Source organism: Carassius auratus, chromosome 7 (genome assembly GCF_003368295.1).
Source record: "Carassius auratus strain Wakin chromosome 7, ASM336829v1, whole genome shotgun sequence".
NCBI lineage: Eukaryota > Metazoa > Chordata > Actinopteri > Cypriniformes > Cyprinidae > Carassius > Carassius auratus.
Window position 1 is genome coordinate 3,566,733 of NC_039249.1, and position 14,395 is coordinate 3,581,127.

A 14,395-nucleotide genomic window follows, 5' to 3' on the forward strand; every position below is an offset into this window, starting at 1 on the left:
TGAAAATACCGGATGTGAGTTTTCAGGAGAAGTGAAAGAAAAAAATAGCATCAGACACGACTCAAGTTTTCAACAAAAAATATAGCTCATTAAAACACATCCAACACATACGCACGTGTGTGCGGACACACACACACACACACACACACACACACACGTCCCCTGAGAGCTCCTCCTGCAGAGCGCCATGAAGGATTAAAGCAGGCATCAAAGGGCACGGTGCGCCAGTGAAATATTCAGCAGTCTCTGCGGGAAGCGGGAGCTCCGGTGAATGTGTGTCTTGCACATGCACACTAAAGTCAAAGCCGAGGGATTCAGTACCTGAACCCTGTACAGAGAAAGTGTCAGACACATATTAAATATTTAACCAGCTCAACAGCGCTGGAAATGACTTCACACTACGCACATGAGCTCCACAGCTGAGGTGAGACGCTCACGAGGAGATAAAAAGGTCTACGAACTTCAGCAGAATTATTGGAGTAATTAATGATCATTCAGGAGGGAAAACATTTTGTTCTGTGCAGAATATAAAAAGAGTTCAAGAGCAGGCAGTAAATAATTTCTCAGTGAACCTCATTAAAAATCACAACAAAATCTAAAGATAAAAAAAAGGTGCTGAACACCTCTGCCATAGGTTGACAGGTTTCAAATATTTGCAAAATGTACTTTTTTTTAATAATAATAATAATAATAATAATAATAAACTATTTTTAATGGTATACAGACATTTAATCAATTTTAATATAGATACAATAAAGTTTTACAAGCTAAAGCAAGAAAAGACCTATGTTTTTTCTCCTATTTTATTTACACATTCACACACACTTACATATATACACATATTTTATATATGTACGTATTATTATATAACATATTACTTTATACAAATATTTTACTATTTTGCACAAAATGGACCATTCATAATAACTTTTTATTCCTCAATTTCCTTTACCATAAGTAAAAGTGAACAAAATAAAATAAAATAAACAATCCAAATATTTTAATAAATAATAACAATAATAATAAAAATCTCACTTATTACTGCAATTCATTTCTTGTTAATTTTTATTTTTAATCAGCATAAATTAGAGGCAGTTTAGCAAAACTACCATGAATTACACATTTTTATTAATATATATATATATATATATATTTTTTTAGCTGTATTTAAGTAATTACTTTTTTCCCCATTATGGTAAAGAGAGTTTAAATGTGTCATGAAAAACAATGTCATAATGCAAATATTTCTCAATAGCCCTTTATAATATATCATCTTTTGATTTTGGGCTAAAAGACGACCCTGGCCTATTTTTGACAGGTTTAGTGAGTAAGAGACATTAATGTCAATATTCACAAGGACACAAAAGATTTACCATCTACAGCAGTTATTCGAATAATTAATGTTCATCCAGGAGGGAAAACATATTGTGCAGTGCAAAAATAAAGAACAGTTCAAGAGCACACGGGTAGATAAATGTCTCGCCGTGCCAGAGAGAACATGAGTGTGCGTGTGAATACACAGACTGTATGTTTTTCGGGTCACGTAACAAAGAGCAAGTGTGCTCTTTCCAAGCCCGTACGCTTCCATCTCAGTCCTTTTCTTCCCTCTTGGCAGGTATAAAAAGCCTTGCGGAAAAGAAAACGAAGACCTGTGCATTCACACATCAACGCAGGACGACGCAACTTTGAAATATGGATCATTTCAGGAAGCCAAAGAGTAATGAGAGCCCTCTCTGATAGACAGATGGAGAGACACAGTTAGCCCCATTCACCAAACTCAACCCTGTTCACACACTAAAGCCCTTTCACACACACAAAAGAGCCACAGAGACACCGGACTACACTCTGTTTAACTGAAAGAGGGCCAGAGGTGCGATAAGGTTACCTGACCCACAGCACATGACACAGAGGAAAAAGGTGAAAGAGCAGAGTGCAGATCTGGTAGTTCGTATAGTTTCTAGCCAAATAACTTCATGTAACTACAGAAGAGTCTAGTTTAAAATAGGAAAAATATCGAAACTCTTCGCTCATTTTGGAGCGAGATGCTAAATGTCTAATCAGATTCAACGATCTATGCTAAGCTAAGCTAAAAGTGCTAGCGCCAGACCAAGAGATCGGCTGCATGGATTCAAAAACGGTAAAACTCAACTCTTCGGGAGTTGGAAAATTAGCCTATTTTCAAAAATAGAGGAGTGTTCCTTTAAGAGACACTTTGCTAATATTTTCCCAACATATTTTCAATCACACGCATGTCTAACAGACACCTGTTCGGTGTGTGTGTGTGCTATTAGAGCTACGGTATGGAAACTACGGTTACTATGCTAAATGTTGCATGGGTCAGTAGCACATTGGTGTTTCAATTGTTGCATAGTTGATACTTGCAACCTGAGGCCATAACATTTTATAGACGGTAGACGTTAAATCAACAGCATTAAAAAAAGTAGGACTAACTACTGTCTGATTCTCACCAGAGTGAAGCTTGTGTGATGCATTTTACAGAGATGCCTTTCTATGCCCCGGTTTCAAATATTTAGAAGAAAAACATTCACTATGTCCTATACATAATAAAGATGTGAAACTTGGATTTAAAATATTGATGCTTTAACATTTACGCATTTGACAGACGCTTTTATCCAAAGCAACTTATAGTGCATTCAGGCTATAATTTTTTTTTTGGTTATCAGTATGTATTTTCATTTTAATGAAGAAATTCAAACTGAGGTGAATCTTCAGAAGCAGGTAAAGGTTTCCTGCTCATTCCTATGGACTGAATGTATTGTTCCAATCATGGAAATGTTTCGGGAAGAATTTGGAAAGAGCCCAACAGAAATTCCTGTTTTCATTCTCCTACTGTAAGCCAAAGATCAAAAAGAGGCGGATGAAAAAAGATTACAGAGGAAGATGAGAAAGAGAGCAGCTCACAGGCGGTACCAATTAGCATTTTGGCATCTGCTTCCCTTTATCGACCTGAGCTTGTTTAATCTACCTCCTTCACCATACCGACATGAGTTACTGTTCAGAGCGGATTCAGAAATCCACAAACGAGAGGCGTTGAAAAACAAAAAGATATTTTTCTGAGGAAGTTCAGAGGGCTCAAAGACTGACAGAACAACAGAGAAAAGACAAAAGACGCCATGTTTGTTCTACTAGCTTAACTACACCTGCTTTTATAATAGAAATGAAGTGTTATTTTTTAATGCTTAGAAAGTGGATTTAAACTTGAAGAGAGAAAGCGACAAACAGCAACTGAATTCCAAATTGCTTCCTAGTATTAGTTGCTAAAAAGACGTACATTCACTAGCATCCAAAAGTTTCAGTGCATTTTTTAAAGAAATTAATACTTTGATTCAGGAAGAACACTGAATTGATCAAAAGGTACAGTAAAAACATTTATAATGTTACAAAAGTTACTATTTTTACAAAAAATCCTCCAAAAAATGTATCATGCTTTTCAGAACATGCCATCAGAAGAATATATTAAAGAGAAATTGGCTCCATCGATTTTGAGTTTTTATAACCGATATCGATATAGACAGATTTATTTATAAAATTTTCAGTCATCTTTTGGTCATCTTAAAATTATTCTAATTATAAAGTATATGAGATAATGTAAAATGCTTAAATATCTGGAAAAATATCGGTAAAACCGATAATCGGACAATTTCTACTGTTTTTACTGTATTTTTAAATCACAAATGCAATCTTAAGCATCAGAAATCTTTTTTTCAAAAACAAACACTTTACAGACCACAAACCTTTAAATTGTAATGTAAATATTAATATTTAATTTTATATATTTTTTAAAATGCAAAACTTCTGGCATTGGAAATCATTGCATTTAAAGGATGGTAGGATATATTTTGCTAAAATGATGGCAGAATTTATACCAGAAGAACAGCACCAAAGTGCTGTCTAACATACCATTTTCAATGCATTATGATTTGAAATCATCTAATTATTATCTATTTATACTATGTTGTCTGTAGTAATATATGCATGAGTGTGTATAATACCAGAAGAAATCTGTAATTCTGTAGACTTGGGCAATTTAGGGAATTCATGGCAGAAACATATTGGTCATAATTATTAATTTGTTGATGAAGGATGTGCATAGATCTGTAACTGATGTCATATCTAAGTACTTTTTCATTCTTATGCTATCACAGGGAATGATGGGAAATATAATTTGGTTGCACAAGTCAGTTTCGTAATAAACCAGCTAAATGAGTCATGTTTTCATGGCACTCTTTATCACTACTCTTTATCAGCTGTACACAGAATGCACACAGACTAAATGGTCAACATTTACATCTACATATTGTGATCAATAACAATCTGCTTCGGCTGTGATTCTTTAATTGATAAGCATCCTCTTTGGAAAACTTTCGCTAAAAGAAAGACCACATCTCCACTGCACTCATTCTAACATGACAGGAACACACCAACATATAAAGCATCAATTAAACGCCTAATGTGCATCTTTCACTCTTCATTCTATTGTATTAGCATTACCACTAAAAGCTAGCGCTAAAAGCTTCACGTCTTTAGCAGAAAGTGAAAAAGGGAAAGGAAGAAATACAAAATTGCTTTTTTTTTTTACCAAAATGACTCCTGAACTTTTAAGTAGAAACTTGAAAGAAGGCAGTACTATTTACACAGGTCTCCATTCAGTCTGCAAAAAGAAGTGGCTGCTGGGAGGGAAGAGATTAGAATCAGTCTGAGAGGAGGGTGGGCGACACTACAATCCACTGAGCCGTGCACCTTATATCGCTTGTAAGGAGTCTAGGGCAAAGGTTTTAGTAGTCAACAGGAAAAGGGGGTAAGTGAATAAATGCCCATGCGAGTGAGAAAGAGAGCCAGGGTGATAAAGGGTATTGTCTTAACCTTTCTATATTGGGTGTTGCCAGGGTCAGAGAGAATAGGCACTTACAATGGACAGGATGTCATATAAATTGGCAGTTTTTTTTTATCCTTCTGTGTCTCAAGGATATGAACAAGTAAAAAGACAGTAAAAGGAACAACACAAAGCATAAATTATTTAAAAAATGTAAACACTTTTTTTCTCCCACACAGTGAGGAATGGCTCTATCTCTCTTTCTATATCATATTATAATATTTTAGGAAGATTAGAAAAAATACAGAAAAAAATGATTATATATATATATATATATATATATATATATATATATATATATATATATATATATATATATATATATATATATATATATATATATATATATATATATATATATATAACATCTCAGCTTAAAGTTTGCGACATCCACCAACCCAAATCCGTGAACTAAACTCAGGACCTTTGGTACTAAAATAAACGGATCTGAAATCTTATAAACATAATGAATGGTTAAGTCATGTGAGGTCACGATAGTGTGTGGCGTCTCGTTTTTGCATTGTGCATGTAAAATCCCCGGTGTGTATGGTGAACAACGGCCTGGCCAACAGCAGAAACACTATGTTGCTCGTTTCACGGGTAATTAGATTCATGCAACTGTCCTAGTTCTCATTATAGCTAATTCTCTCTCTCTCTGGCTGCTTGGACCCAAGACTGATGGATTGAGGGTGGGGGGCTGCGGTGTGGTATGTAACTCGTGGCCGGTGCGGGGAAGGTTAGTGTTTAACATATGTGCGTACACGTAAACAAACACTGGCTCCGTTTGACGTCCTGTCAGCACAGACCTCCGTCTTTCTAATCACAGATCATCGATGTCTGCCATATGTTTCCCTTCACCTTTTCAGAACGATGCTAAGCAGTTTTTTGCTACGTGAATGCGGTTTAAACTGGAAGAAAGAAGGCAGGAGACGAAGAAACACGTTTTTAAGCACAATTAGCAGACCGTGGCTACACGATGACCTCTGACACGAAAGGAGAAAAGAGTCATTCAAAGCCGAGAGGGGGCGGTCACCCGCCTGCCGCTGTGGGTCTGTCTGTCTGACGGTCATGGCCGAGGGTCTGTGGAACATACCCAGACATGGGCCGCTAATTAATGTTGACAAGCCGCCACTCCCCCCGGTCAAGGGTCACCTTGCAATCACTGACAAGTGCAGGTAGTGTCTGCCCCTGGAAAGACGACACAAAGATTCCCAGACGACCTCCTCCGACCCTCCCTCTCCTGTTGGGCCACTCCTCCCCCTCCTCCAGCACTCGCAGAGATTTCTACCCCATAACCGCCCCCCATCTTCTCCTTCAACAGAGGGCAAAGTGTTTTTGTTCTTTCACTCTGCGTCTTAAACACGCAAAGAAGACTCCATCCCATTCATGCACTCAATGAAAGGAGGAGGTGCAAAAAAGGGGGATATAAAGAAACACTATAATGCAAAGGTATAAGCAATTATATATATATATATATATATATATATATATATATATATATATATATATATATATATATATATATATATATATATATAGACACACACACACACACACACACACTGGCATGAGAAAGTTTGGGAACCCCTTGCAGAAGCTGTGAAATGGGAATAATATTAACAAAATAAGAGGGGACATACTAAATGCATCTTATTTTTTATTTAGTACTGTCCTGAGTGAGATATTGTACATAAAAGATGGTCTCAAACACAAGTATAAAAAAGGTTTAAACATTCACTGATGCTCCAGAAGGAAACACGATGCATTAAGAGCCGGGGGTGAAAACTTTTGATCAGGATGAAGATTTCTTATTTTGTTGAAATATCATTTTTTTCCATTTTGTACTGCCCTTCAGAAACAACAGAAGATACTTGCATGTTTCCTGGAACACAAATTAAATACAATTTAGCTTGATCTTCAAAGTCCAAAAGTTTTCACCCCCGGTGATGCTTAATGCATCGTGTTTCCTTCTGGAGCATCAGTGAACGTTTGAACCTTCTTTAATTGTTGTGTTTGAGTGCATCAATTGTTCCCACTGTGAAAGATGGATCTCAAAATCATACAGTCACTGCTGGAAAGGGTTCAAATATGCAAAAGATGCTGGAAAACTGAAGTAGTATCTGCAGGACCTGGAGGATTTTTCTGAAGAACAGTGATCAGTTTGTGTTCTGTTCAGAATAAACAAGGGACTCATGAACAAACTTCACAAAAAATGTAGGTCATCCAGGTAACCACACATAGTATTAAGAATTAAGGGTTTCCAAACTTTTGAAGTTTTTTTTTTTATATAATAATTTTTATAATTTTTTTTGTCTTGTGGACGGACTATATGTAAACACCTTTTATGTAAAATATCTTACTCAGGACAGTACTGAATAAAAAAAATAACATCATGATCTCCCTTATTTTATGAAAATCATACACATTTTCACAGATTCTGCAAGGGGTTCCCAAACTTTTGGATGCCATTGTGTGTGTGTGTGTGTGTGTGTATATATATATCACAGACATTTAAATGGAATAAGAGAGTAGGAGACCTAATGGAAAACAACCAACCAATCCAGAATTAATAAAGATTATAATTTTGCACAAAAAAAACAAAACAAAGCAAGCACATTTCCAGCAAATCCTAATTAGCCCTGAAGAAAACCAAACACTAAGACCCATTTATTGAAGGCTAAATAATTAATGCACGAGGAAAAACAAACAAACAAATGTTTCCCCAAAGTTTCCCTGCAGTCTGTGGTTTATCAGCTGTGACCGGACGCTGATGGATAAATCTGTGTGGGGAACAAAACTGTAAAGCCTCCTTTTGTGGACACCCTGAAATGTAAACAGTAATCATAAATAAAGTAAAAATAAAGTTTTTATACTCTTCAGTCATTTCAATTAGTTTTCTATAAAACCATAGTGTAAACGGTCGTGTGTGTGTGTGTGTGTGTGTGTTGCATGTGACGGGAAGATCTCAAACAGTAGCTGCTGTCATGACCCTTCGCCTGACGGAGAGAATGTGACAGAGGAGTAACCCGTGGAGAGCAGGGGGTCGGATGATGAGCCAATGATGGAAGAATGGAGTGTGTGAGAGTGTATACGTGAGAAGGGCTGCGGGAGGTTTTTGAGGGGGAGCTCTGCGTCCCGTCACACTCCGTGGGGCAAAGGTGATGACAAATGCGCCATTTAAAACTCACTCAGTCAACCGAGCGACTCGGCCTGGGAAAGCCATTCACACACACACACACACACACACACAGTTATAGAAACCCTCCCCCTTAGCCTGTAGGCTCCATAAAGTCTGTATGAAGTCCGACTGTCTAAATCCCCCAGTATCAGTATCCTGACTACATTATGAGCCCCGCTTTAAGCCCACGGCTCAGTCGGGGAACCGTAGAGCGCTCGGACTGTAAGTCCATCACCTGGTGCCACCATTTCAAAGTTTCCTAAACTAAAATTACCAAATCACTTGAGACACATAACCCTCACACCTTCTCATTTGAACAGTTCTCTCAGTAGGAGGCCAAAATCTGAACACAAACCCAGTCAGCCTGCTCTAGTCACTTTTTGTGAACAGCAGAATATGAAGCTACAAAATATATGATCAAAACTGGATGTGTAACTCATCCTGACACGTTCATGCTATGGACATGGATTGTGACTAAAGTCATGTGGCTTGATCATGATTGTTCTCTAATGGACGACAAAACAGGCTAAAAAAAAGGGATGGGAGTCATATAGGGTCAGTATGTTTTACAATGTTTAAGATGTTTTAATTGCAATTTTTCTGATAAATATATGAATTTAAAATGTGATAAAAAGCGCCTGCTTTGATGTGCTAAAAAAATAAATAATAATAATAATAATAATAATAAGTGTATATATATATATTTTTTATAATGATTATTACTACAAAATAAAAAATAAAATAAACAAAATAAATATTACTACTGTATTTTTTCATGTAAAATAATTTTAAAAAGTAAGAAAAATTCTAAGGTTCTATTTTACTGTACGACTGTAAAAAATACAGTAATATTTACGGCTGTCGTATTTTTCTTCATTTTGAAATATTAAACCCCAAGAACATCACAGCATCATGGTGTTGAGTTTGGCAATATTAGGTTGAAGATTAAGAACTAACTTTTCTTAGTGTGAAGAATATTAAAATAATATGAGAACCTTTTTCCCCCCACTATAAAGAACTTTTTGTGCATTAGAAAAGTTCCATGGATGTTAAAGGTGCATCATGGAACCATTGAAACATTTATTTTCAAGAGTGTATGATGTTTCTGATAGAAAATTGCTATATTGTTGTAAAGATTAAGGTCCTGCTCAACTGTCAGTTTGTGAAATTACGATGAAGCTACAATATACATGGACTGTCACTGCACTTAAAATAAGGGGATTGGATGTCTCGAATTCAATATTTTCTAGCAGTTATCAAACGTACACAATAATCTGGAAGTGCTTGAGAGAAGCGATCATTTCTCTCTCTGGTTCTGTGAGGTCTTATTCCACACACTATCAATCACTCTGTGTTCAGATAAGGGCTGAGGGAGACAGATATTATGAACGGCTCAGGATTACTCTCACTGCATTTAAGAACAGTGGAAGGGGATAAGTGTCTCTGTGCCTGTGTACGAGGGAGCATCGGAGCAAGTGCCTGTGGACGGAGGGGGATTTTCACATTATCGTACAGAACTGGACGTGGGCTGAGGGCGCCGGGCCAACACAAACGAGAGAAGAGGCTGGCGCCTGCACCACCAGCCCGTTTGAGCCACAGAGAAATATTTACTCAACACAGCCAAACTCTCACAGCATCCAGACGAGCGCTGAATACACTCGAGCAAAACCGTTCAAGATCTGGATGAGTGCTATTTAGCTATTTTGTCTACTTTTGAAAACTTGGTATTGCTGTACTTTTACCAATGCTGGCTTCATCAGATCAATAAAGATGCAGTATTTTAGACAATTTTGTAAGTCATATTAATGGTCTATAAAAGTATATATATATATATATATATATATATATATATATATATATATATATATATATATATATATATATATATATATATATATATGTGTGTGTGTATATATATGTTTATCTTTTTGTATGTAACATTCACAATATATATATATATATATATATATATATATATATATATATATATATATATATATATAAACAATGTGTGTGTGTGTATAAGTAATTGATGACATGACAAGTTATATTCAAATAAATATAAATTTTTTATTTTTATAAATATATTTCTGTAAAAAAAAAAACATATATATATATATATATATATATATATATATATATATATATATATATATATATATATATATATATATATATATATATATATATATATATATATATATATATATATATATATATATATATTTATAAAAAAAATCCAGAACTATATTTATAAAAAAAATGTAATATTTATTTGAATATAACTTGTCATGTCATCAATTACTTATACACACACACACACATTGTTTATATATATATATATATATATATATATATATATATATATATATATATATATATATATATATATATATATATATAGTGAATATGTTACATACAAATAGATAAACAAATAGTTTATGTAAATTAGTTATTGAAAATTTTTATTATAACCTCAATGTACCGGTCATATTAATTCCTTTTGAATCGCATATGTAAGTGAATATATATGTATATATATATATATATATATATATATATATATATATATATATATATATATATATATATATATATGTGTGTGTGTGTGTGTGTGTGTGTGTGTGTATTTGTATACATTTATTTATTTACATATGATTATATATTTTATTCACCAAAAAAAAAAAAAAAAAAAGAAGAACTTGGCAATTACCATTATGACTTTCAATCAACAAAGCAAAGATTTGAAATGAATGATGATGAATCAACCTTTTTTTGGCCCAATTTCACTCAAATTTTCATTGGTAAGGATATAAATTGAAAAAAGCCATTTTTTTTTACTCTACAAAAATCAGTCGTAGCTTGGCATCTTTCAGGCAAATATTTATTGTGCCCACGAAAACATGCTTGAAATGTTCTTCTGATGTTTAAAGGGATTGAATCTCACAAGAGCGTATAAGAGTCTGTCTTAACCCCCGGGGAGTGGCGCTGGTCTTATGCCCAGATTGACTAGCAGAAGGACTCACCCCATCTGAACTGCATCACATGACCAGACGGGTCAGGCCTTCGGGGAGATTACTGCTTTAAAAAGCCAGACAGACAGACACCCCACCCTTCTCCTTAATACCCAAACCTGAGTACCTCGACCCCTCACACGGCTTTCACTCAGCGTGCTGCATCTGAAGGCATCCATCAACCATTCAAACTCGAAAATCACCCAAGAACACCAGCCGCTTGTTGAATGCTGGTTTCGAAATGGCTTCAAATTTAATTCCACCTGAAAATGGAAATGTTTCGAGTTTCTTAGGTTTAAATTTACATACTCGAGTGACCATTATCTAAACATAAGGGTCTTAGTCGATCAAAGCCGGTGCATATGTCAACTGTTGAGTCTTTTTATCTCAGTTCATGGTTTCTTGTCCTTTCATTTCCAAGGGTTTTATGGTGTTGTGTGAGATTGTTTGTGGAAGTGGCTCTCTGAGGTCAGGCCAGGGTCTGATCTCGTGGAGCAGACAAAAGCACCAGGATGTTCCTGAACAAAAGGCCACTTCCTGAAAGATGTCTGGGTTCTCTGTCGCTATGCAAACAGTAGCTGGCTTAAAAAATATATATATAATTATAGCATTAGAACCTTTATCATTACATTTGTAATTGGTTCTTAGTTCGCTATAATAACTTTATTTAATCTTTTCCAAAGTTTTAGATATAAGATATACACTATAGTGCAAAAGTTTGAGGGCAGTAAATTACCATTTATTTTATTTTATTTTATTGATTGATTGAAGTTAAAAAGTAATGGCTAATAAAAACTCAGCTTTGCTATAAAAGGACTAAATTACATTTTAAGATATATTAAATTGTAATAATATTTGACAGTAGTCCTGTTTTTATTATATTTTGTTCAAAGAACTGCAACCTCGATGTTTTCTTTCAAAAACATTTGATAAAGCTTATCGTTCCCAAATGTTTAAACAGTAGTGTACATCAACCCTTCCTGAAACATGTATCTTCAAAAGTTTTTTTTCTCCTCTTTTTTGCAGTTTTTAGGGCTTTTATAGCTTAAGGCTGCTAATTTTCTCAACACGTCACCCCGAACTGAAGACTGGTGCTTTTAACACTGGTACATGTCCAACAGATCATCATCACATGGAATATGACTATAATGAAATAGTCTAAAAAGTATTATACTTTATATTGTATTTTCAATAAAAAAGACAATTTAAATAAAAAATAAATCTATATAGATTTATATAAAAATACAAAAAATAAAATGACTCATTCTTAAAATTAAAAAATGCTAATTAAAAGTCAGCAGAAAATATAAATATGAAAGGTAATTCAATCAATATAAATAATGCTAAAGCAACACTGATTTGCTAATAAAACTATAACAGGTTTGGAATGAAATGAAAGTTAAGATAATGACTTTTTATTTTTCGTTTTAAGGTGAACTATTCATTAAAAATTAATGTTAAATTACTTATTAAGTGATATTACTTCTCACTCGGTTCATGCAACACTACAATATCATTATTATTTTTATTACTTTTCAACTATTTACACGTAATGCTAAATTACTAAATAAGTGACATTAATATTATAAAAATAAATGTATTTGTATCAAATACACAAAATATATTGAAAACAATTAGCTGCACATCTGATTTTTTCAAACAGACTGAACTACAAAATATAAAATCCTCTTTTTTTAATATCTCAGTGAGATAAGATCCTGGTGTGAAGATGTATTTGATTCCCGGAGCGTGTCTGTGCATGATGTGTTCCCATCAATAAAGCCACCGCCATGTCTATCTGCATCAGCAATTTCTGATTTCTTTATGCATTTCTCCTCTTTTTCCGACACCTGTCCTTTCGCTGTCTCTCTTTCCAGCCCTTCCTCTGTCACCGTTTGTCTCTGTGTCTCAAAGTATGCCATTACTGTCTCCCATCTGTCCATCAGGATAGCTTTATGGATACCTTTCTTTTCTTTTAAGACCACTTTCTCTCCGTTTTCACTCTCGGGAATGAGTCAGCAGCGCTAGAGGCGAACGGCCGGTCTGCCCTCACAATATTCACCGAACTGGTGACTTATGTTACACATTCGATGGTGTGACAATATGGTAATACAAATTAGCCGGCTTCTCAAATTTCTTGGCCAGATGAGACACATGCCACACCAGGGCCACCCAAATGGTTTTATAGAGAGACTTAGCGCTGCCGGTCATACTGACCACCTCACGACCATCTGTGTGTGTGTGTGTGTGTGTGTGTGTGTGTGTGTGTGTGTGTGTGTGTGTGTGTGTGTGAGTTATCAGTATCCACCCACCAGGCCCCTCCTCCCCGTTTCCCACAAGACCCCACGCTGTCACAACAGACATTTAGCAGCTTTCACGCTAAAGGGCCACGGGGGGCTTGCTTCCTTCCTTCTCCACTTCCTCCCTCTGTTTTCCGCTTCCCCACTGTCTGTTTCACTATATTTTGCAGGTTTGCCCTCTGCAACGCCCTCTTTAACTTCATTTCACAGCTAATTATAGACAAAAAACAAGACAGCGCAAGAGGTGAATCTCACAATGGCTCTTAAGAGGGGAAAAAACACACAGGAAAACAGAGTCTAAGGGGCAAGACGTAAAAATAGAAAATGCCAGGAAGCATTAAAGATGTTGTGCGGGATAATTATAGTTCAGGGCCATTCTATCTTTTTAGTTGGACGCTAGGAAAACAGGAAGTAGGGCAGAGGTGCAGCTAAATGGGCTGCCCAATAGAGCGCGAGGCGAGCGATTCCCACAGCAGCGCTAGAAAAACACGCAGGTTCCAAGAGGATCAGAGCATCCGAGGAAATTCAAACACACGGGGATGGAGTATGGGAATGACGCGGAGGTGCTTTCTCAGGCCGCTTGTTTACTAATGTGCTGTGGCACAGAAACGACATCAAAAGAGCTTTAGAAAGTTCATATGGATTCAAAATTTCATATTTACAGTATTTTAACTATTAACTTTCTGAGCATGTTGTTTCTTGGTATTTGTTAATTCCATAATTACCTTTATACAGCAAGGATACATTAAACTGATACTAAAGATATTTATAATGCTAAAGGATTTATATTTCAAATAAGTGCTGTACTTTTGGACTTTCTATTTATCAAATAATCTTGAAAAAAATTCATTATTAAAATATTAAGCATTAAAATTGTTTTCAAAATTGATATGTTTCTTGAGCAGCAAATCGGCATATTAAGGCCCGTTCACACCAAGCACGATAAACTATAAAGATATAGTTCTAAAAATCGTTCTCAATATTAAAGAATAGCGGAGTCCACACCACA

The 14,395-nt window shown here is 35.3% G+C and overlaps 1 protein-coding gene across 1 annotated transcript in view; it reads right to left on the bottom strand.

Annotated features, from left to right (window-relative positions):
* Nucleotides 1-14,395, bottom strand: part of mpped2a (metallophosphoesterase domain containing 2a) — a 49,905-nt gene that overhangs the window by 12,793 nt on the left and 22,717 nt on the right. The window lies entirely within an intron of this gene.